The sequence below is a fragment of the Nicotiana attenuata genome, chromosome 2, assembly GCF_001879085.1.
Source record: "Nicotiana attenuata strain UT chromosome 2, NIATTr2, whole genome shotgun sequence".
Classification (NCBI taxonomy): Eukaryota; Viridiplantae; Streptophyta; class Magnoliopsida; order Solanales; family Solanaceae; genus Nicotiana; species Nicotiana attenuata.
This window is the reverse complement of record NC_031990.1, coordinates 65663671-65687387: the sequence shown is the minus strand read 5'-3', so window position 1 is coordinate 65687387 and position 23717 is coordinate 65663671. Positions and strand designations below refer to the sequence as shown.

Below are 23717 nucleotides of genomic sequence, written 5' to 3'. Positions count from 1 at the left end.
GTTATCGGGTTTGTCCGAATCTCGAGTTTTGACCAAGCGGGTCCAGAGGTTGACTTTTGTTGACTTTTTAAATTTAGCTAAAGATTGAACCTTTTTTATTGGTAGTTTATAGCTTATTTTGGATTGTTTGAATGATATTTTGCTTAGATTCGGTTGTTTGGAGGCTGTTTCTAAAGGAATCGTGGTGGATTATTGATTTGATTGCGGAAGAGAGGTAAGTATCGTGTTTAACTTTAACTTGAGGGAATTAGGACTTGTTTGGTCTATTTTCTATGTGAACTATGTGTGGGGACAGGGTATATGCAAGGTGATGAGTGCATATGTGTTGTCATGGGTCATGCATGCATGTTGGTGCTATTACCTATATATCTTTATTTAGTATTATGTTATATTTCGTTGCCTGCTTTGATTTGCTACATGTCCTTGTTATACAATGTCCTTAATTGTTATTCATGCCTTACTTGTTATCTTCAATTATTTGCTAGATGTTTCGGTTCATTCATTCTTCCAATCAATACTGCTTACCTGATATATGTTCTACTCTGTATTAATTGTATATCTTCATAGCATAATTCATGTCTTTACTTATCTTTTTTCTCTGTATTATTCGTACAGGTTTTTAGTGAGTGTCTAGTCATAGCCTTGTCACTATTTCGTCGAGGTTAGGCTCATTACTACAGAGTCTACATGGAATTGATTCTACTTATACTACACTTCTGCACTTCTTGTGTAGATCTGGTGTGTGGTCACAGACGCGCGTAGAGACTTTTTGCCTGATTACTTGCTCAGGAGACTTGAGTAGAGCTTACACTGAGTTCGCAGTCCCTGAGTCCTTTCTATTTTGTCTTTATTGTTTTATTTTGTTTCAAAATAGTTGTATTTCATTCAGACCGTTATTAGTAGTATTCTAGTTTGCTCATGTACTGTAACTCAGGATTCTAGAATTAGTATAGACCGTGTTATTTATGGATTTATCATATTGTATTTCAGATTTTACGAATCGTTTAATTATTATTATTGTTCTATTTTTAAACTTGCTAAATTGCTTAATTCTATGGTTGATGTCGGGCTTGCCTAGCAAGTAGATTTTAGCGCCATCATGGCCATGTGGTTGGATTCCGGATCGCGACACCAATCTATACTTAACAATCACATCACAATCCACCATATTAAGTACAGAGGTCAACCCTAGTCTGATATCCCCCCAAGAGTGACCATAGAAGAACGATAATACGGTTCACACACAATAGAATGCTTAACGGGTACACATAAACAGGGCATATCCAAATATAAAAGCAGAATAGGACAACACATACAAATAGGTAGGACCAGATCAAATAAAACTAATGCATCTGTATGAAAACCAGAATACAATACCTGTAATAGCATCATGTTGGTGCAGGCCTCGTCTACCATGGAAGCATAAGAACGAGCTTGGCCTCCCACTCTTAGGACGCCCTCTACCCGCATTTCCCCCATCTATAGCTGGCTATGCAGTTGTAGCAGCAAACTGGAGCAGAACACATAGCCTGAGTACTCCGTTGAGGCATACCAACCGAGCCTGGGACAATCGTCACCAGATGCCTCTATCCCCACACTCAAAGCAACCTCTCTTTTGACGTGGTTGTGGAGCTGGTTCGAAACGAGTGTTGTGGGACCCATGGATACTGGACACCACGTGAAGCCTGAAGTGCAGACTGAACTGGCTGACCAACAAAACCTCTACCATGATATGCTCTGCCCCCCAAATAGGGACTAGTAGACCCCCCAAGTCCACGAGGCTTCTTTAGCCTTTTCTCTTCTATCATCCCTCTCTAGACAGCGGATACGCTCCAATCTCCAAGCGATCTCCACAGCATGATAAATAGAGTATCAGTCTCCAACTCACATGCCATCCCAAATCTGACACCATACTTAGTCGCTCAAAAATCTACGGGATTCTCTCAATAGTGGAACCAAATCAGGTGCATGACGAGATAATTCAGTAAATTCTATAGCATCATAGCATACTCGGACACAGTCATAGTCCCCTGGTGTAACTTCTCGGACTCGGTGTGCAACGCATCTTGAGGTTTGTGGAAGGAACTCCCTTCAAAAATAGATCAGTGAACTGAACTTAAGTAAGTGCCGTTGCGCCAGCTAGCCTACTCTCCTCAAAAGTCTGCCATTCATCTATATGCCGGCTCTATCAGTTGGAAAGTAGTAAGGTCGACCCCTGCTCAACTCCATTATGCCGTATAGTGCGCAGAAATCTCTCTCTCTTCCCATTCACCCCCGAGCCCGGATATGTGATTTGTTTCGAAATTCGATCTCAATTTGAGGTATAAATTACAATTTTACAGTATCCCTAAATTCTATCCAAAATTCCTAATTTCTACTATGAAATTCATATATTAGATGTTAAAAATTTATGAAAAGTAAAGGGATTTGATTGAAAACTAGCTAATGTTGCTTACCAATGACATTAGGAAGAAAAGCTCTTAAGAAAATCTCCTCTAAAGTGTTATGGGTTGAAAAATAGTTTAAAATGAGCTAAGTTCCGATTTTTCCTCTTTTACCCAGCTGCAGATGTCGCATTTGCGAACACTTATTCGTAAATACGATGTCCACAAATGCGACACACTGATCACAAGTTCGATCAGTGCATCAGGCCTAGTAAAGTCGCAAATGCGACATTTGATTCCCAAAAGCAAAGTGCCCTCCATCGCAAATGCACACGAATGCTTCGCAAATGTGAACCTGACTCCCAGGACACTGCATTGCGAATGCGACTCTAAGAATGCAAATGCGAGTCTAAGATGAGTTCGCAAAAGCGAAGTACCAGTCCCCAACCTATTTTTGCAACTGCGATTTGACCGCGAAAGCAAGACTCGCAAATGCGAGCCAGACATCGCAAATGCGATATATGCAGGCTTGCACCAACAGTTCCAAACTCTTCCGTAACACATCCAAAACTCGACCGAGCCCCTCAGGCTCCAAACCGAACATGCATACACGTGTAATAACATCCTACAAACTTTTTCGCTACCTTAAATCATCAAAATAACATCAAAAATAAGAATTTATCATCAAAACTCAAGAATTTCAACTTAAAATGACAATCTTTCAAATAATGCACCAAAATGCATTTGGGTCGACACGAACCCTAACCAAGCGTGCATACAAGTCAAGAAATATCATACGAACCTACCATAATTGTCAAAACACCGCTCCGAGGTTGTATTCAAAAATTGTTGACCGTGGTAAACCAAAACCTCATTTTAAGTCAAGAATCATTTTTCTTCAAAATTTAATGTTAAAACTTTTTGTAAAAGACACAGACTATGCACACAAATCAAGAAATATCAAATGAAGCTATGAGAGGTCTCCGAATACAAAAATTAAGGCTAGTACTCAAATTGACCTATCGGGTCGTTACATTCTTTACCTCTAAAAAACGTTGCAAATAGAAATATATTTGGACGGTGCGGATGATGTCCTTAGACTATGATGTCCTGGGCCATAAATTGTGAGATAGGGGATTTGCAAGCCATGAAATGATGTTCTCGGGCTATGAGGATGGTGCCTCCGAACCACGACACCTTTGAATAATGATATGCAAATTTGAGAGATCCTCAGGCCATGGCATGGTGTCTTCCGACTATGAGGATGATGCCTTTAGACAATGACACATTTGGACGAGTTGGCGATATTTCAGCCCATGAGAGGTAATAATATGATGCTAAAATTAACAATACAAATCTTAGTCTTGTGAGGTTGAGGGTAGAGATCAGCCCGAAAGAGGAACAGATAGATAGTGCCGGAGAGACAATGCTTAGTCTCGGTAAATAAAGGCGATGATTGGCCTTGTGCAAATAGGAGGCAGAGCTTAGCCTCATGCAAGATTCGGGACAGGGCTTAGTCCCATGCAAATGGAAGGCAGAACTTAGCCTTATGTGTAATAGAGGCAGGGCTTAGCCTCATGCTGGATTCGGGACAGGGCTTAGTCCCCTGCAGATGGAAGGCAGAGCTTAGCTTATGCAGATATGGAGGCAGGGCTTAGCTTCATGCAAGATTCGGGACATGGCTTAGTCCCATGCAGATGGAAGGCAGAGCTTAGCCTATGCAGATATGGAGGCAGGGCTTAGCTTCATGCAAGATTTGGGACATGGCTTAGTGCCATGCAGATGGAAGGCAGTGCTTAGCCTTATGCAGATATGGAGGCAGGGCTTAGCCTCATGCAAGATGCGGGACATGGCTTAGTCTCATGCAAATGGAATGCAGTGCTTAGCCTTATGGAGATATGGAGGCAGGACTTAGCCTCATGCAAATTCGGGACAAGGCTTAGTCCCATGTTGATGAAGGCAGTGCTTTGTCCCATGTTGATGAAGGCAGTGCTTTGCCTGAGGCAGACATAGAGGCAAGGCTTAGCCTCATGCAAAGTGGAGGCAGGGCTTAGCCTCATGCAAGATGGAGACAGAGCTTAGTCTCACGCAAGATGCGGGATAGGGCTTAGTCCCATGCAAATATGGAGGCAATGCTTAGCCTCATGCAGATGGAGACAGAGCTTAGTCTCATGCAAGATGCGGGACAAGGCTTAGTCCCATGCAGATGAAGGCAGTGCCTAGCCTTATGCAGATATGGAGGCAGGGCTTAGCCTCATGCAAATATGGAGGCAGGGCTTAGCCTCATGCAGATTTGAGACGGGGCTTAGTCCCATGCAGATGAAGGCAGTGCTTAGCCTTATGCAGATATGGAGGCAGGGCTTAGCCTCATGCAAGATGCGGGACAGGGCTTAGTCCTATGCAAAAATAAAATAGCAGGCGATACCAAAGTTTTCTTAGCTGATAATAGATTTTAGTATCACGGTTGTTATGAACATTGTGACTTGGAATCATGTATATTCTTCGCTCTTGCATCCAAAGCAAAATCATGAGTTTTGTATGCTGGGAGGTCGATTCGTGCCTCCGTCGGCTTGCTTGGCTTGCTTCGCTTGGTCCGAAGGTCCTGTTCAAATCATTGGGGGTAGCATTGGCTAAACAGAGTCATTTTACAAGCACGCATGCATAGTTTCAAAAACGTAATAAAAATATATTATTTTAGAAATTAGTTAGATGAACCAGTGACTGTGACACGATCCAAGACATTGCAACCTCTCCTGCTTATAGAATTTGGAGGGTCCTCCTCAAAATTCTGCCCCAGTTAGATGGACAAGTCTGATTGCTGCACATGCTACGTCGGCTGAAATTGCTTCGGAATTTTGAGGGTTCTCCTCAAAATTCTGCCCTAGTTTCTGGTTGATTTCTGACTTTCTGGCATATGATGGTGTTGGCTGGACTTGCTCCGGAATTTTGAGGGTCCTCCTCAAAATTGTGCCCCAGTTTATGGTTTTCGGTGGGGGGGGGGGGGTAATGAAAGTTTTATTATGAGATGACCGAACCCACAGGGCTGCGTACATATCCCCTCTTAAACGGGAACCAGGTCAAGTGTAGTTCAATTTACATCATTTTTTGAAAACATAAATAGTTACACATAGTATCGCTTGACTGCATCTGAATTGATCGGTTTTGGCTAGACTTCTCCGTCCATTTCTGCAAGTATGTGGGCTCCTCCTGTCAATACTCTATGAACCATTGTAAGGGCCTTGCCAGTTGGGAGAGAATTTCCCTTTGGCTTCATCCTGATGCGGGAAGATCTTCTTCAACACCAGCTGCCCCGGTGTGAACTGCCTCTGCTTGACTCGTTTGTTGAAGGCTCTGGATATTCTGTTCTGATAGAGTTGCCCATGACACACTGCATTCATCCTTTTTCTGTCTATGAGGGCTAGCTGCTCATAATGGCCCCTTATCCATTCTGCGTCGCTGAGCTCAGCTTCTTGTATGATTTTTAAAGAAGGGATCTCCACTTCAGTAGGAATAACAGCCTCAGTACCATAAACCAGTAAGTAGGGAGTAGCCCCAGTGGATGTGCGGATTGTGGTACGATATCCCAATAAAGCGAATGGCGGCTTCTCGTGCCATTGTTTGTGCTTTTTACCATTTTTTTCAGTATCTTCTTGATATTCTTGTTAGCGGCTTCTACAGCTCCGTTCATCTGAGGTCTATAGGCTGTGGAATTTTTGTGCTTGATTTTGAAAGTCTCACACGTGGTCTTCATCAGATCAATAATGAGATTGGAGGCATTTTTAGTGATGATTGATTCTGGAACTCCGAACCGGCAAACAATCCGGTCGCGAACAAAATGTGCTACAACCTTCTTAGTTACTTCTTTGTAAGATGCTGATTTGACCCATTTTGTGAAGTAATCAATAGCTACCAAGATGAACCGATGCCCATTTGAGGCGGTGGGCTCGATTGGAGCAATGACATCCATTCCCCAGGCGGCGAATGGCCAAGGCGTTGCATTGAGCTCATTTGGTGGCACTTTTATCATATCGGCATATACTTGACATTGGTAGCATTTTCAGACATACTGGACGCAATCTGTCTCCATGGTCATCCAGAAATAACCAGCTCTAAGTATCTTCTTGGCCAAGACAAATCCATTCATATGCGGGCCGCAGGTCCCAGCATGTATCTCCTCAATTAGCTTAGAAGCTTCTTTTGCGTCGACACACCTTAGCAATCCCAAATCAGGAGTTCTTCTGTACAAGGTTCCTCCGCTGTGGAAGAAATTGTTGGACAACCTCCGAAGCATATGTTTCTGAGTATGATTTGCATGCTCCGGATATTCTCCTTTTGTCAAATATTCTTTGATGTCGTAAAACCAAGGCTTCTCGTCTGTTTCTTCTTTAACATGGGCACAATACCCCGGTTGGCTGTGGATCCTTATCGGGATGGGATTGATGAAGTTCTTGTCGGGATGCTGTATCATGGATGACAGAGTGGCCAATGCATCGGCAAACTCGTTCTGAATTCTGGGAACATGCCGAAACTTTATCTTTGTGAACCTCTTTCTTAATTCCTGCACATGGTGCAGATATGGAAATATCTTGGAATTCTTGGTAGTCCATTCTCCCTGTACTTGGTGCACAAGCAAATCTGAATCACCGATTACTAGCAACTCTTGAATATTCACGTCGATGGGCATGTTGAGCCCTAGTATGCAGGATTCATACTCTACCATGTTGTTGGTGCAGGGAAATATGAGTTTAGCGGATACCGGATAATGTTGGCCAGATTCTGATACCAAGACGGCTCCAATGCCGACTCCCCTAAAATTTGACGCTCCATCAAAGAACATTCTCCAACCGTCATATGACTCAATAATATCTTCTCCTATGAATAGCACCTCTTCATCGGGAAAATACATTTTCAGGGGTTCGTATTCTCCTTCCACAGGGTTCTCAGCAAGATGATATGCCAGCGACTGTCCCTTGACTGCTTTCTGAGTCACGTAGACCATGTCGAACTCGCTCAACAGGATTTGCCACTTAGCCAGCTTGCCAGTGGGCATGGGTTTCTGAAAGATATATTTCAAGGGATCCATCCTTGATATGAGATATGTTGTGTAGGCACAGAAGTAATGCCTCAACTTCTGAGCTATCCAAGTCAGAGCGCAGCATGTATGTTCCAATAGAGAGTACCGCGCTTCATATGGATTGAACTTCTTACTCAGGTAATAGATAGCTTGTTCCTTTCTCCCTGTCTCGTCGTGCTGCCCCAGAACGCAGCCGAAGGCTCAATCTAGCACTGCAAGGTAGAGTAGTAAGGGTCTACCTGGCTCTGGTGGGACCAAGATTGGTGGTGTTGATAAGTATTCCTTGATCTTGTCGAAAGCCTTTTGACAATATTCGGTCCAACTTGTTGCAGCATCTTTCTTCAACATCTTGAAAATTGGCTCACATATAACTGTGGACTGAGCTATAAACCGGCTGATGTAGTTTAGCCGTCCTAGAAAACTCATTACATCTTTCTTACTCTTCGGGGGCAGTAGCTCCTGGATGGCTTTGACTTTTGACGGATCCAATTTTATCCCTCGGCGGCTGACAATGAACCAAAGTAACTTTCTGGCAGGAACCCCGAATGCACATTTTGTGGGGTTTAGTTTCAGGTTGTATCTCCGTAGTCTGTCGAAAAACTTCCTCAAATCGGCTATATGATCTATGCCCTTCTTGGATTTGATGATGACGTCGTCCACATACACCTCTATCTCCTTATGTATCATGTCATGAAAAATGGTAGTCATAGCCCTCATGTAGGTGGCCCCATCATTCTTTAGACCGAACGACATCATCTTATAACAGTATACTCCCCATGATGTAATGAAAGCCGTTTTCTCAACATCCTCTTCGTCCATCTAGATCTGATGGTAACCGGCAAAACAGTCCACAAACGACTGGAGTTCATGCTTGGCACAATTGTCGATTAGGATGTGTATGTTTGGAAGTGGGAAATTATCTTTTGGGTTGGCCTTGTTGAGATCCCGATAATCCACACAGACCCTGACCATCCCATCCTTCGTTGGAACTGGCACGATGTTGGCTAGCCAAGTTGGGTATTTAACCACCCTGAGGACCTTGGCCTTGATTTGCTTAGTAACCTCCTCCTTAATTTTCAGACTCATGTCAGGCTTGAATTTCCCGAGTTTCTGCTTCACAGGTGGACACGTTGGGTTTGTGGGAAACTTGTGAGCCACAATGGATGTACTTAACCCGGTCATATCATCGTATGACCATGCAAAGATGTCCTCATACTCTTTCAAGAATTGTGTGTACTCTTCTTTTTCTGATGGCGACAAGTGGATGCTGATGCGGGTTTCCTTGACAGTTTCAGAGTCTCCTAAGTTGATTATTTCTGTTTCGTCCAGATTGGATTTAGGCTTGTTCTCAAAGTCTTCTACTTCTCTGACCATTTCCTCGGGTATGACATCTTCTTCTTCCAAATCACTATCCTTTTATTGTGTTGTCTCATTACATATCACAGTTGTTGGTTCATCGAGACAGGAAATAGTAATGCTGTATAGATAAAGATATGAGAGAAAAATGATAATAATAAATATTGATTCATTGAAGCATAAAAGCGATTTTGAATCATTTAAACAACGTTTTTGGAACACTAGAAATCTTATTAAAACAAAATGCCAAAAAAGGAAATCATTTTTCTTAGAAAATAAACAAAACAATGTTGTTTAGCCTTGCTACCCCGGGACTCGTCCGGCCCTGGATGGTCTGACAGTCCAATTCTTGAGGAATGATCCTCTCTCCACAGCTCGGATGGTAGGGCCTTCCTCCTCCTCCTCCTCAATAATTACACAACAGCTCATCTCTTCATCTTCCAAGAACAGGTTCCTTAAGGCTGCCAGTGCTTCTTCCTCCTCTAATCCCCATATGATGTCGGCCTGTTGGAAAGTCTGACTCAAGTGCGGTATGGGCTGCTCCAATGGATAATACGGACCTCGCCATGGTGGTGACCAGTCATTGTATTCTTGCCAGGTGTATTTATATCCCAACCCAAAAGTGGTGCCATGGTACTTTGGCTGTATTGGCTTGGTGATGCCACTATGATTTTTACCAAGACCCTTGCCAGGCTCATACCCTCCCCAGTTTATCATGCTTGCTATCTTGCCATCCCACTACTTATCTTTGTCGAATGCATTGACCCGCTCGATGTGATGATAAGTTTCTCCGCCTAGCTTTCTCCTATTTTCGACCACCGGGATAATCTGACGGGTGTAAATGGGATTGCTCCCGTCTCCATGGATAATCACCTCCTGATGGTTCCACTCAAACTTTACTGCCTAATGCAAAGTTGATGCCACAGCCCCAGCGGCGTGTATCCATGGTCGTCCTAACAGCAGATTGTAGGATGCAGATATGTCCAGCACCTGAAACTCGACATCAAATCACGTAGGCCCCATCTGCAGACAAAGATTAATTTCCCCGATGGTAGCTCTCTGAGACCCATCAAATGCCTTTACGTTCATGGTCCCTTCTCGTATCTCGTATAGGCCTTTGCCCAACCTCTTCAGTGTTGTTAATGGGAAAATATTGAGACTGGATCCTCCATCAATCAGGACCCTGGTAATGAAGTAGTCTTCGCATTGCATTGTGATGTGCAGTGCCCTGTTGTGATTCAGACCCTCAGGCGGCTACTCATCCTCGTGGAAAGTGATTTTGTGACTTTCCAATACCTGTCCCACTATGTAAGCCATATCTCCGCTTGTGATGTTATTGGGCACATACGCTTCGTTTAATACTTTCATCAGAGTGTTCCTGTGTGCTTCTGAGTTCTTTAGTAGCGACAGGATAGATATTTGAGCAGGAGTCTTGTTCAGATGGTCGATGACTGAATACTCCCTTGCTTGTACTTTCCTCCAAAGGTCATCTAGACCTGTTTCGATAGCGGAAGGTCTGTTAGAGGCCTATTTACTGGACTCTCCTAAATGCTCGAGCGTATAGACCATTCTCGTCCTAGTCATCCCTTGTGCAACACCAGATTCTCCATCTTGGTTTTTCCTTTTCTTCTAGTTGCGGCCACATAATCCCATGGTACAACCTCGATGCTGAAAGGCGGTGTGGTTGATACTGTCACTGTAAATGGTGTGGCTACTTTCACCTTAAACGGAATAGGCGCAACTGTGGGGGTGCTACCTCAACTTCAAATGGGATTGATGTTGTTACCTCAACCTCTAATGGCGGCTGTATCTGCACTATAATGGGGTTGAGAGTCACTGCGGGTTTCTTAGGATCGTCCCTCTTTGACAAGTCCGATTGACCCCTCCGGATCCCATGCTTCATCCATCTCTATCACGTTGACACCTTCACCGCTGTGATCTAGGAGGGGGTTATTGCGGACATTAGGTGCTTCCTCCTTCGCCTGGATGATCTTGTTGTCAATCAAAGTCTGGATTTTGTCCTTTAATGTGCGGCATTCGTCAATGGTGTGCACTTTCATACCGTAATGGTACTCACAAGTCTTATTCGTGTTAACCCATTGGGATTAGTTCTCCGTGGCCACAGCAGGGATGGGAGTGACGTAGCCAGCAGCCTTCAACCTTTCATATAGCTGGTCGATGGGTTCAGCAATGGCAGTGTATTGTTTGGGTGATCTGCGATCAAAATCGGGTCGCGGTCTTGGGTAATTTTGACGAGTTGGAGGTGACTGAAAGTGAGATGGTTGGGAATTGTAGGTATGATAGGCAGTGGCTGGTTGGGAGTATCTGGGGGATGAAGGTTGATATGTAGGTGGAGGTGACAGTTGCTAGGTGGGTGGAGGTGCTGGATATGTGGGTGGAGGTGCTTGATATGCAAGTGGAGAGGTTCGGTATACGAATGGATTTTTGGGTCCTTGGGCGACCATCACTGTTCCCACGTTCTTCTGCTTAGATATACCCCCTGATTGTAGTTCTTTATTAGTGGCCTGTAATGCCTCAAAGTTCGTTACCATCCCGCTTTTGATGCCTTCTTCGATCCTTTCACCAAGTTTGATGATATCAGAGAACTTATGGTTTTCAATAACCATCAACCTTTCATAATATTGCAGATCCTGTGTTCTGACGAAGAACTTGTTCATCTGTTCCTGATCCAGTGCCGGCCTAACTTTGGCCACCTCTGACCTCCAACAAGTAGCATACTCGCAGAAAGTTTCGGTGGGCTTCTTCTTGAGGTGCTGAATGTAGAAGACATCTGGTGCATTCTCTGTGTTGAACCTGAATTGGTCCATGAAATCAGATGCCATGCTCACCCAGTTGGGACATTTCTTAGGATCCTGGCTGATGTACCAAGACAAGGCATCTCCCCTAAGACTCCTCATAAAAAGCTTCATCAGAATATTTTCATCTTTTCCGACCCCGACAAGCTTGTCACAATAGGTTCTCAAATGAACCCTGGGATCCCCTGTACTGTCAAACATCTCGAACATGGGAGGTTTGTAACCCTCTGGCATTTCTACATCCGGCTGTATGCATAGGTCTTCATAGTTCAAACCTTCTATCCCCTTGCCTCCTTCTATGCCTTGAACTCGGCTGGTCAACTTCTTGACCTCCTCGGCCAGGTTCTTAATGAGCATGTCCTTCTTAATATATTCTAGTGCATAGGAAATGGGTTGAGTGGAGTGAGGTAGGGTTTCCACATATATTGGGTTGTTTTGGTGACCTGGAATTTGAGTATAGTGGTGATCATTGGTAGAATTCAGGGGTTCAGGAATGACCGGTGGAGTATTTTGTGGAGTGTGGTAGGTGTTTGGCTGGTACTGTGATGGAATTGATTGATTTTGTGGGTGAGTTGTATAATGGTGAGGTATGGGTGGATTTTGTGGGCGCCTGTTGGGTGTGTTTTGAGGTGGTGCGGGGTTCTGAGTGTTTGGATGTTTGATGTCTGGGACGCTAAGTGAGAAGGACAAATTTGTCACATTTCGGACATGCTCAAGCTCACCCTGGAATTCTAGTATTTTTTGTTCGAGCCGTGAAACTTCTTTATTTGGGGCCTGAGTACCCTGACCGTCAGAAGTTTCTGCATGTTCAACCTGTGTGTTGCTTTCCTTTCTGGAGCCGTTCAAATCTTCCATTTTTGCTTTTCCCTTACCTTTTGGTGGACTAGGAGGAGGAGAAGGTGGAGGGCCCTTGGATCTTGTGTGATAAGCTGATGATGCCAGTATGCACAATCCAACCTTTTTGGGGATTGGGAATAATCAAAAAGAAAGAAAACTAAAAGGTAGCCAAGTTAGTAATGGTTTTGAAATGTTTGCAGTATTTAAACACATATTGCGGGAATGTAAATTCGTGTCCTAATTTGGGAGACTCGTTGTGCCCGAGGTAGGCCTAGCGACAAATAGGTTTGGAGAAATTCAGTGCCAATAATTGCCTCATTTAATTAATGTAAAAATAAACGACCCAAAACAACACTAAATAATGTTACTAATGGCACTCGGCCTTATTACATTTAAAAGAAAAGAAAGTAAACCTAATCTACTTGGTCCCAGAAGGACCCTCTCTAGACCAGATGCTATTGTCGATCAGCTCTCCCAGCTCGCGCAAGTTCAGTAGTAAGAATGCCCTTGCCAAATGCCCTCCTTCATTTCCTTCAGCGTTCTGGCAGTCGGTGACTCTCTTTCTTATCTTCCTCTCCAATTCCATCAAATTGTACTCCAGATACTCCAATCTTTCGCTGGATTTAACAGCCCTCTCTTTCCTCTCATTGATCATTTCCATGTATGTTTTATGCTGCTCCATATGCTCTGCTTCAGACTCGCGAACTCTTTTGTGTAATTTGTTGTAATTCACCTATGCTTCGGCAACTTCGTCTATGACCCTGTTTCCTGGACAAACCCTCGGCTCGAAGATCCCTGCTATGTTATCATCCAACCATGAGGGGTAGAAGTATGAGTGGCCCGCATGATATCGGTCTGGTTCGATAGTATTCTTTTCCACAATAATTTTCAAAGTCCACATATGTTGTGCTTCATTCTTATATGGGATGGCGTCACCCTGAAAATCCGCTATGAAGTGACTCATCTTAGCGACTCGTGGTATGACCTGTCTCCTGCCTGCCTGTCTCATAACCTTGAGGGGAGCATAAGGGTATATCCCCCTCAACCCAATCAACACCAAGTGTGGAACATCCCTGGATCTGACGATGAACTTGTCGGCGGGGAACCACTCGAACATCCACTAGACCTGGTCCTCAGATAACTTGTTGAAAAACTGCACCCATTCTTTAGAGTCTTTTGGTTGAGCAAATATGTCCTGAATATATGTTATCCTCTTTAGGTGATGGAAAGCTATGTGATCATTCCACGACCTTTGTGGAAATTCTTGACGGTATTGACCCCTTTGGAGATGTTCCAACAGCCAAACTTGCAGCAGCAAATTGCAACCCTCGAAGAAACTGAACCCCTTCTGACAGCGTTCCAAGGCCCGGTACATATCTGCAATGATCATAGGGACAATGGTATATGTCTGCCCCTCGATCCCGTCCATCATAGGTTTGGCCACCATGGCTAGCCTGGTATGGATTCTATCCCCTTAGGTCGGGAATACCAGCATGCGCAAGAAACACACAATGAACACAAAGACCCTACGATGAACCCAACCCAAGGAGGTGATTGAGAACTCATCATCAAAAATACGGTAAGAGCTATTGTGACCGTATCTTTCATAGAGGAAGTCGAAAGGTATGTAGGAATTTTTCAGGCATTCCAAGTCATCATTTTTCTTCAGCCCCATCATCTTAAGGAACCCTCTAGTGGTGCGAATTTCAGGTGCTAATAAACCAGGGCTATCCCAAGGCAACCCAGAATATCCTCCTATTTCTTTTAGAAGATGAGTCATTTCTATGTCCCCAAAGTGGAACACGACCCTTTCCTTGTCCCAAAACATAGTGGCAGCCTCGATCAACATCTTGTTTGGCTGAAGATCCAATAGAGAAGACAAATTTCCTAAGACTCGTTTCACATGATTTTGGTCACTTGAGGGAATATTCCTCCACCAATCTAGCAAAAGTAAAGGTACGCTACTGACCATACCGAATCTGGTGACTTCGTGCCTCATTTTCTGCAAAACAAAAGGTGGTTAGGCCCATTCCCCCTCAAGATTCGTCTATTTATACAACAATGATTAGCATATTGACACTTATTTCTCCAAATTAATGCACACAGTCGTGATTACATCCGTTGGGATTATGAAAAACCCAATGGACTTTTGGACGAGGCTTGTCTTAAAGGGTTATTATGTGGACAACATATTAACCCAGCTAGGTTTGACCATGGTGCATGCACAATTGATCAGAGTAAGGTTACTATAGAGGTCTAGACTGGGACCCTCAAGCGGACAACTTGAGGGAGAAAGGCACGGAACCGTCGAACGCACCGCTGATCGACTAGTTTCACTACAAGAAAAACGGCCTTTAAGGAAGGGAAATCCGGTCCCTAAAGGTAAAAATCTTGTCCTAAAAGGGTAAATTATGAAGGAAAAAGGCTGGTCGTAACCCGTCGTAATAGCCTCCGTCGCTAAATGTCAATAACGACGGGTCTTAATACCTGGTCGTTAAATCACTTTAGAGACGGACAAAAATACTGGTCGTGAAATACTTTTAGAGACCACATTTCTCGTCCCTAGTAGGCAATGAAATTTTTTTTATTCCCGTCGTGAAATCTCTTTAGCGACCAATTGTATCTGGTCCTAAATTGTCTTTTAGAGACGTACAGAAAACCTGGTCGCGAATAACATTTAAAGACTATATTTATCGTCCCTAATAGACGATAAAAAATATATATATTCCCTTCGTTAAATCTTTTTAGCGACCAACGCCAACTGGTCCTAAATTATCTATTAGAGACCGACAAAACATCTGGTCGTTAAACCATTTTCGCGACCGACCTTTAACTGGTCCTAGATTATGTTTAGAGGCAACGTCCCTATTTAAATAATTTTTTAATTTAGCGAAATATTCATGGTCTATTAATAACCATGAGTAGTCCTATAAGCTCAATGCAACAAAAAGTAATTTTTATCAATAAATTTCAAATTGGTATTGAAAAATCCAGATATAAAAGGATAATATATCAAGTTCATATCCCATGATGATGTTACTTTCAATGTTTTCTCAACACCTCAACAAAAAAAAAACGTAGCTAACTATCAAGTTTTGCATAACATTTTTAGCAAAATAATAATAGCTTGTGCATCTTCTAAACTTGCATCTTGACTTGTAGCTTCAATCTTCAAAACCTGTAAGTACAAAAGTTTTTAAAATAATAAATAACTATTGGTAAAATAACATATATAATTTTATATGAGCAATAGTTAAATCGCTTACCCCAAAAGCAGTCTAAATTCACAAGGTGTTATCCAGCAACATCAACAAGGCTACAACAATATTAATAGAAATTAATTAGAAAAGCTTTGGGATGGATTTAATTTGTCCATCAGTAATAACGCGCACCAAAAGAAATTCTAAATTTAAAAACTAACTTGAAATTAGTAAATGAAAAAATGAAAAGAAAAAAAACAAAAAAAAAAGAACTTGAAGAAAATGAAGCATAATGAAGGGCATGCAAGCGTGGAAGTAGTATAAGAAAAAAGAGTAAGCAATGGGAGGAGAAAGCTTCTGATCGACACTAATTTGCTTTTCCCACAACAAGATCTTCATTCTATATATGTTCAATAGTTAACTGAATTGAAACTAATGTTATTTTCTTATTTTAAAGATAGCTGCTGCAACAATTGCCATTTTCCCTCTGTTGCACTGAGCCAATTAATGCTATCTCTTTCGCTATTTAAGCAGTGAGGTGAGTAATTACCTTGCTTGCCTTATCTGTCACATTTTGAATTCTTAACTAATTACTTGTATCTCTTTTTGGTTCGCTAAATCCCGGTACGACAATTCGAGATTTACCATTCGAGAGACCAACTATTATGAACAAACAACAACATGGTATGTTTCTGTTGCAGTGCAAAATGAAGCAAGACGTGGGAATTTCAGCAAGAACCAGGTTCTGGTGAGGGACATTGTGATAGTAAACCAGGACGGAAGTGGGAATTTCAGCACCATAACTGATGCTGTTGCTGCTGCTCCAAACAATTCTATGTCCACTTCAGGCTATTTTCTAAAATACATTATTGCTGGTATATACGAGGAGTATGTCTCCATCGCCACACCTCGACAGTTCTAACTATAACTACAGAGTATCTTTTTCATGCTAAAAGATAAAAATGCATTTACATGCCACGGCCATATATTTAGCTATTAAAGACTCCATATATATATTTGCATTTTAACCTTTTCCAGAAAGCCTTCTCCTCTGAATTGTACCTAAAGTTTATGCAGTATATTGTACCAAATTTTATATATATATATATATAATGATTTAAAGGGAGATCAGGAAGGAGGTGGAGTATATTGTTACTAACTTGGTCAGCAGACAAAATAAGAGGTCATTCAGTTGAAACGGGCGATGTCGTTGTAAGCGGGACATGTGATTGTTGAGCATCAAAGTACTCTCTCATTTTCCTCATTTCTTTCATCTCATCTTCTAAGGTAGACAAACGCTCATTCAAGGATTTTTTTTCCTCATTCAAAGATTTATTTTCTTCTCGAGTTGAACGTAGCTCGGACAGTAATTCAGCCTTTAAAGAAGTTACACCTTTCAAGTCTTTCGCCTTCACTCCACCCCCAAAGCCAAACACATGGCTACGAGTTTGAGGTCCACAACATTTTTCTACAATCTCTATGCTAGGTAGAGATAGATCTGCTTGAACTATTTCTTCGATTTGAGCCTACAAAATATATAAAAAAATATTTAAAATCAGAATCCACCATAATTTCAAGTAATTTACATATTCAATTTTCCAAACATACATGTTTTTCAATTGCTTCAGGTTCAACAAGCTTGTTATCTTTCTTACGGGTCTCAAAGAAAATTGTTGCCAAATCCGGTGGGTTGCCATCTTTTCCGCCCTTTACATCATCAAAGGCAAATATGTCAAAGAATAGCTTGTAAATATTTTCTTAGGAAAATAGAAATTTTATGATAATACCTTTTGATAAATGATCTCACGAATAGGCTTACTACCAATATGATGAAGCATCTTCAAGTTAGCTCGATTTGCCGCATTCCTGTTGCTTCTCGCCTATATTTGTGAAACATTAAGATTAAATATAAAAAATTAATAAACTTAAACATAAGTTGCTTCTAAAAAGCTTAAACTCAAACTTAGCCTCCAGGAATATCAAGTGAACAGAGAAAACAGGGTAGAGCATAGACCTTCCCTTTCATCCTAATGTATTCCAATAGACCAACTTGTTGCTTAAAAAAAGATGAAAGAGGACATCAGCAATAAGCAAGGGTGAAGTAACTTGTTGCTTTAGTTTCAGCCTATTTGGTCAAACTTATATGTATTTCATCTAATATATCAGTGCATCGCAAGAAGACTTGTTATATTAGCCCTGGATGAGGCAGCAAGGAGAAGGAAGTTAAAGTATGATGAACGGCAAGTTGAAGGAAGTTATATCGCGTTTTACCAATTTACATTTGATATACAGTTCAGATGAACGGCAAGACTATCAAGTTACCTGCTTTACACATGCCACCACCCCCAGGTCATTGGCGACCTACTTTCTCTAAAATTTTGATGTACACAAATTTCTGTACAAAGACAAGCTGAGAAAACTGCCTTCTGTTGTTTGTTTAACACATTTTCTGTCAAAGTAAGGCCATAAAAGTAGGCATTGTAACTGAAAACAGGTAGTTTCAATACTCAAAATGTAAACAAGTCGAAGCTCTCCATCTATGCACCAGCTGGTTCTCATACAAATCATGCCCTAAAATTTATTGACTCTGGATTTTAATATACTTATCTCGCGTATGCCATCATTATTTGTTGTAAGCTTGTGGTTGCACTAACTTTTATGTCAATTTACCGTATGGTTGTAAATTATATGTTGCATTTTGCACAGATTTAAAGAAACAGAAAAGTGCAGCAGGCCAAAGGACAACGCAGGCCCATATTCTTCTGATTTAGATTCTCAAGCAAATGGGACAGGTTTTAGTTTCATAGTTCGAATTCATTCTGTTGATCTAACTTTTCCATTTCCCCTGTTATGGTGCATGAGTCGTGATTCTTAAACTGAAACTACACATCGAAACACATAATTCGATAACTCAAATAGATTATTAAATCACTAGGCATACCTGAAAACCTTCTGAAGAAAAATATTCCTTTAATCACCACTCCCATTCTTTCTTGTCTACTCCGTTTGGAATATTCTTAAGAGCCTGTTGGATTGGCTTAGCTTTCACATATTTTGCATGCAAGTGTCCTCTCCATTTGTTTCATAACTCTTTCATCTATGCGAAGATATGATCACGATGATCATTCATGTCAACACTCTCAAATTTATCCTACAATAATCAAAACATGGGTTGAGTTAATGAATTGGTTCAGTTTTAGTAACTACTCATAATCATGTGATAGGAGCAACTCTCCAACAGTTATACAACAATTAACATATAATATAGTTTCAGCTATTTCTCTACAACAAGTAACAGTTGAATCAGTAACATTCTCCAAAAATTATACAGATAAGCACAAGCATGAAGGATGTAGCGAGAGGTACACAGGCTGTGGAGTCGACTTTACACGCCACTGCTATGGTGGATGCAATTGGTATTAACAATTTGGTGCAACAAGAAGTCGGCACAGTTGGTAATAATCATGCATTAATAAGGGGTGATGCTACAGAAGTTGTAGGTAACGCACCAGCTGTTGTGAAAGCTAAATTACCAGCTGATGCTTCGGGCAAATCTGTTATAGAAAAAGGTCCTGTGACTGTTGGTGTTCCTACAGGTCCTGTTGCTGGACAAAACTCTAAGGAAGTTGGGCATCAAAAAACAATAATTGATTGTTCCATTGCTGGTCCACAAACAACCCTGTTGAACCCTGCAGTAGTTGATCTAGGGGAAAAATCAACAACTGATATAACTACTGCTGTACAAGATGTAGGGTTGGAAAAAAGAGCTGGACAAGTGCTTGATCCAGGGCAATCTGGTGCAAATCCAGCTGAAGAAATTGCTGTTGTGAATGCATGTTTGGAGACTACTAATGTGGTAAATGCAACTGGTGTGATCAAGGAGATAAGGGCAGAAGACTGGACAATTGTGTCCAGTAAAAAAGGCACTCCAAAAAATAGCAAAATGCAGCAGGATGGCTCAAGAGACAGTACATGTGCACGAAGTAGTACAAATCTGTTTGCTGCTCTTGCTAATATGAATGACGAGGACGGAATGGATGTTGTTCGTGTACCTATGTCCAATCCCTCCAAGCTGCATTTTTCCAGTCCTCATGTCGAAAAAATTATCAAGGACGCCCAGAATGCAATGGTGTTTAATAACACTATGGTGAAGTAACCATTGGTCACATTGAACACCTCCGTGTTTGAAGTACCATCACAGTCTTTGGAGTCTTTTGGTGAATATGGAGGTGAGTTGATGTTATCATCTGGAAATAACATTGAAGTTATAAAGGCAAATTTGAGGGGGATGGCAATCAAATTTAAGCTATGGTCAGACCAACGCGAGTATGATGATGAGGAAGATTATGGTGATGCGTATGTTGGAAATTCGAGTGAGGATGATGCTCAAGAGAGTGAAGATGAAGGCTTACTCTCAGTTGGTTCACCATCTTTACCAAAAATAGGCAGTCCTGCAATGGCAATTTCCAGCAGCAAACTAAACGCAAAAGCACCAGTTTTTGTGCCTAAAACTGGACAGCAACAATGTGGAACAACTACAGCAGGTGATTCTCTAAGAAAAAATGCAAAACCAAGTAGGCCCAAGCAACAGGGGAATACTACAATCACACAAGCTGTTACCTGTGTGGAGGAACAAAATATAGCAACCACATTGAACTCAACAATGTCATAGCAAATTAGAACACATTCAAACAAACAAAAGCGCAACATAAAACATTGAGATATACAACTAGGATTGCAATTGTCCAAGAAAACAGAATACCAAACTCGAAAACAAAACATAGGAGTCAGATATCTAATAGCCATTTGATCACAACAAATGCGTATGGAATCCACTAGTCCAGAACACCAAAATTGCAGTAATTTGAAATTGCCACTCAATCCAAGTAATGAACAAAGATGTTTTACACAATATTTTTCTACAAGCCACCTATATAACTAAACGCCTAATGTTCAACTTATGTACCATGTTTTCATCTCATTCATTGCGATTAATAAGAGTTCTCTGTCTGAGCTTTTCATCTCAACTTATGTACCAGCTTTTCACTAAACACAATTAGCAATTCAAGAAGGTGCTTTCGGCACTCTTCTATAGCACACAAACAAGGCTGCTAGTTATAGGGATTAGTTAATCCATGGCGAAGGCAGAAACATACATCAACGAAGCAAAAGAAGGCAATTAAAATCTGCCGCTGAGGATACCGAATCGCAATTTTATATAAACTTCAGAAAATTACATTATCAAACTAGGAATCCCAACCCAATAATCTTTTCACTGATTTTGTAAAAGAAAAAAATACCAAAATATGAAACCTTACAAATTTTTTGATGTTAGAGAAGAAAAAGAAGATCGAAGAACTCGAATAAGCGAATCAATCAGCGAAAAGAGAAACTCGAAAGAGGGGCATACCACGGATTCTCAGCGAGCGAGATGGAAACTTGGAAATATTCACACACCACCAGATTCACAACTTGTGTTTTGAGAAAACACAGTAAAGGCGACGGGCAGAGCTTGGCGGAAACTAGGGCTGAGCTTCGACTTGTGTTTCAGAATACAGAGAGTATCGCAGATTCTCAACGAGGGAGATGGAAACTTGCGCAAATTCACACACCACCAAATTCACAACTTGTGTTTTGAGAAAACACAGTAAAGGCGACGGGCAGAGCTTGGAGGAAACTGGGCGGAGCTTCGCGCGGAAACTAGCTAGGGCGGCAGTCGCGACTTGTGTTTTAATTAGAATACAGAGAGCTTAATTTTTTGACTTTTTAAAAATTTTTATTTCAATATATTAGTTTTGGCGCCTGATTTTTCACAAAATAATAGTTTTTTAATATTTTGGTATTAGTTTTGGCGGCACACTGTCACGCTCAATGTCCCTCAATTATTATTTGGGACCAGTTACTACTTTTTTTAGGGACCGGATTTATTACCTTCGTAATAAAATATAGTATTAAGGACCAAAATATTATCTCGTCCCAATAAATATATTTTTTGCGACCAGATTATTAACTCGTCCCTAAAAGTTGGTCATAAATAAGGCGTTTTCTTGTAGTGTGCCTTTCCGAATTTAAAGGGTGATATATAGGAAGAGTGCAAACACTCATCAAGCGTTGCTATAGGATTGATGACGCAGTAGTGGAATATGATGTTGAGCATGATTTACACAACAATAAATAGCATGTTATCAAGTATTTGCACGTTAAAAAAAACCGATAAATGCGGCATTTACATAATTGAATGACAGTTAAGAAAAAAAGAAAACAAAGAGACAAGTCAGTTTCAGGAGATAAAAGAAATAATGAAAAAATAAGCAATTAATCCAAAATAAGGGGGAAGGGAAGGTTGTATCAAAAAAATAAAGCATGGTTGGAACTAATTCACAAAACAAATTCGTTATGGTAAGAGCCTAAAATCTCCCTAGCAGAGCCGCCATGCTGTCGCGCCCCCTTTTGCCTTTCGCGTAGTCCAAGTTTCGACATTCATGGGTAACAACTCATTTCCTTTTGGGAATTGGGTATTTGAAGAGTCGCCACCTAATGGATTAAGGTGCGTTAGGGAACCTATTTGCAGATAGCTCTGTTTGACTAGTTTGTGTTACCAGAGATTAGGGTAAGGGCTCGAAATAACCTTGAGGGGAAGGTGTTAGGCACCCCTCGCGGTCCACAACAGTGGGTCCCGGCCGAACTTAGTTATGTGAATTAGTCATTTATAGATAAACAGTCTAAGCACACATTTGCGAATAAGGGAAGTTTGCACAGTCTAAGCACACATATATAATCAAAGAAGTTTAGACGGTCCAAGCACACATATGTAAATTTTAGACAGTCTAGGCATACATACTTAAATTAAAGAAGTTTGAACAGTCCTAGCATACATAAATTAAGGAAGTTTGAACAGTCCGAACAAACATAAATTAAGGAAATTCGAACAGTCCGAGCATACATAACTTAAAGAAGGGAAGTCCCAAGTTGGTTAGCCTATAGGATCATATCTGTACAATACCCGGTAAGCCTTCCTCAACTAGAGGGGTTATGCGTGGCATTAGCGCACAGGTCATCATATCCTTTTACTACCCATTACCCTCCCCTTAATGGTTATATAAACGAGTTTAATTAACGAACACTAGGCGTGCTTTACCCGTCCCTTCCTTGTGGTCCCGGAGGTGTTTAGGACCTCTATACTTAGGCAATTCTAGATACTCCTAAGTATTTTAAAAGGTAAAATCTAAGCGACAATAAAGAACATATAGGACTATCAAATAGAGAAGCAATTAGAGGCTCATGTTTACCTCCACACATAAACAAATACGTAGCATGTCTCAAACAACTAATTTTAAAGAAATTCAGAAGGCCCTAGAACATGATATCTAGATGAGTATCACAAACACAAAATATGCAGCTTTTGTTATAAAGTGAAGTGGCAGAACCCTAATCAGCTTGCCTATTGATTTTAGAACCTGTTAAACGTGGACGATTTCATACATAAACAGAGCCCAATTTTACAGTTATAAGACCATTAATTACCTAAGGCTTGCCTAGGCGCGGGTTTGTATGCAATTATAATTCTAGGAATTCGTTAAGACAACTTGAAGTCATTCAATCCTATAGGCATACTGATCTAGGCGATTACTCATGCAGAACTGATTTCGTGCAGGTTTATACTAGAACATGATGTCTATGTGTTGGACTATTCTTAAACCCTTTTTATAGACAGTTATTCATTTAAGCGACGTAGACATGATTTAGCAGATGCAAACGGAGTCCTAAAGCAGGATTTCTAATGCACAGAGAGAGATAGTCATTTTATTAAGCGAGATTGTAGCAGTAGTTTCATTATTGAGTTCCTAGGTGATTATGACTTTAAGCAGAATCAGAAATAAAATGATGACTATAACATGTTTCCTAATATGCAAAGCAGTAAACATGATTATCCTAAGGCAGGATATCTAATGCATAGGTTTATGGCATGGTTTTTAATACAAATAGGCATAGCAAACCTAGTGGCATGATATCTATTGCAGAATGTCAACATAGTGTAAACTTAAAGCAT

At 41.2% G+C, this 23717-nt stretch overlaps 2 long non-coding RNA genes across 2 annotated transcripts; both read right to left on the bottom strand.

The window, feature by feature from the left end:
- LOC109223011 lies at positions 15569 to 16843 on the bottom strand. The gene is made up of 3 exons (XR_002067502.1): positions 16828 to 16843; positions 15734 to 15783; positions 15569 to 15645 (listed from the first exon to the last, which is right to left on the bottom strand). It is a non-coding gene; the product is annotated as an uncharacterized LOC109223011 (long non-coding RNA).
- Positions 17164 to 17500, bottom strand: LOC109223010. Its single transcript, XR_002067501.1, has 3 exons — positions 17455 to 17500; positions 17276 to 17374; positions 17164 to 17193 (listed from the first exon to the last, which is right to left on the bottom strand). It is a non-coding gene; the product is annotated as an uncharacterized LOC109223010 (long non-coding RNA).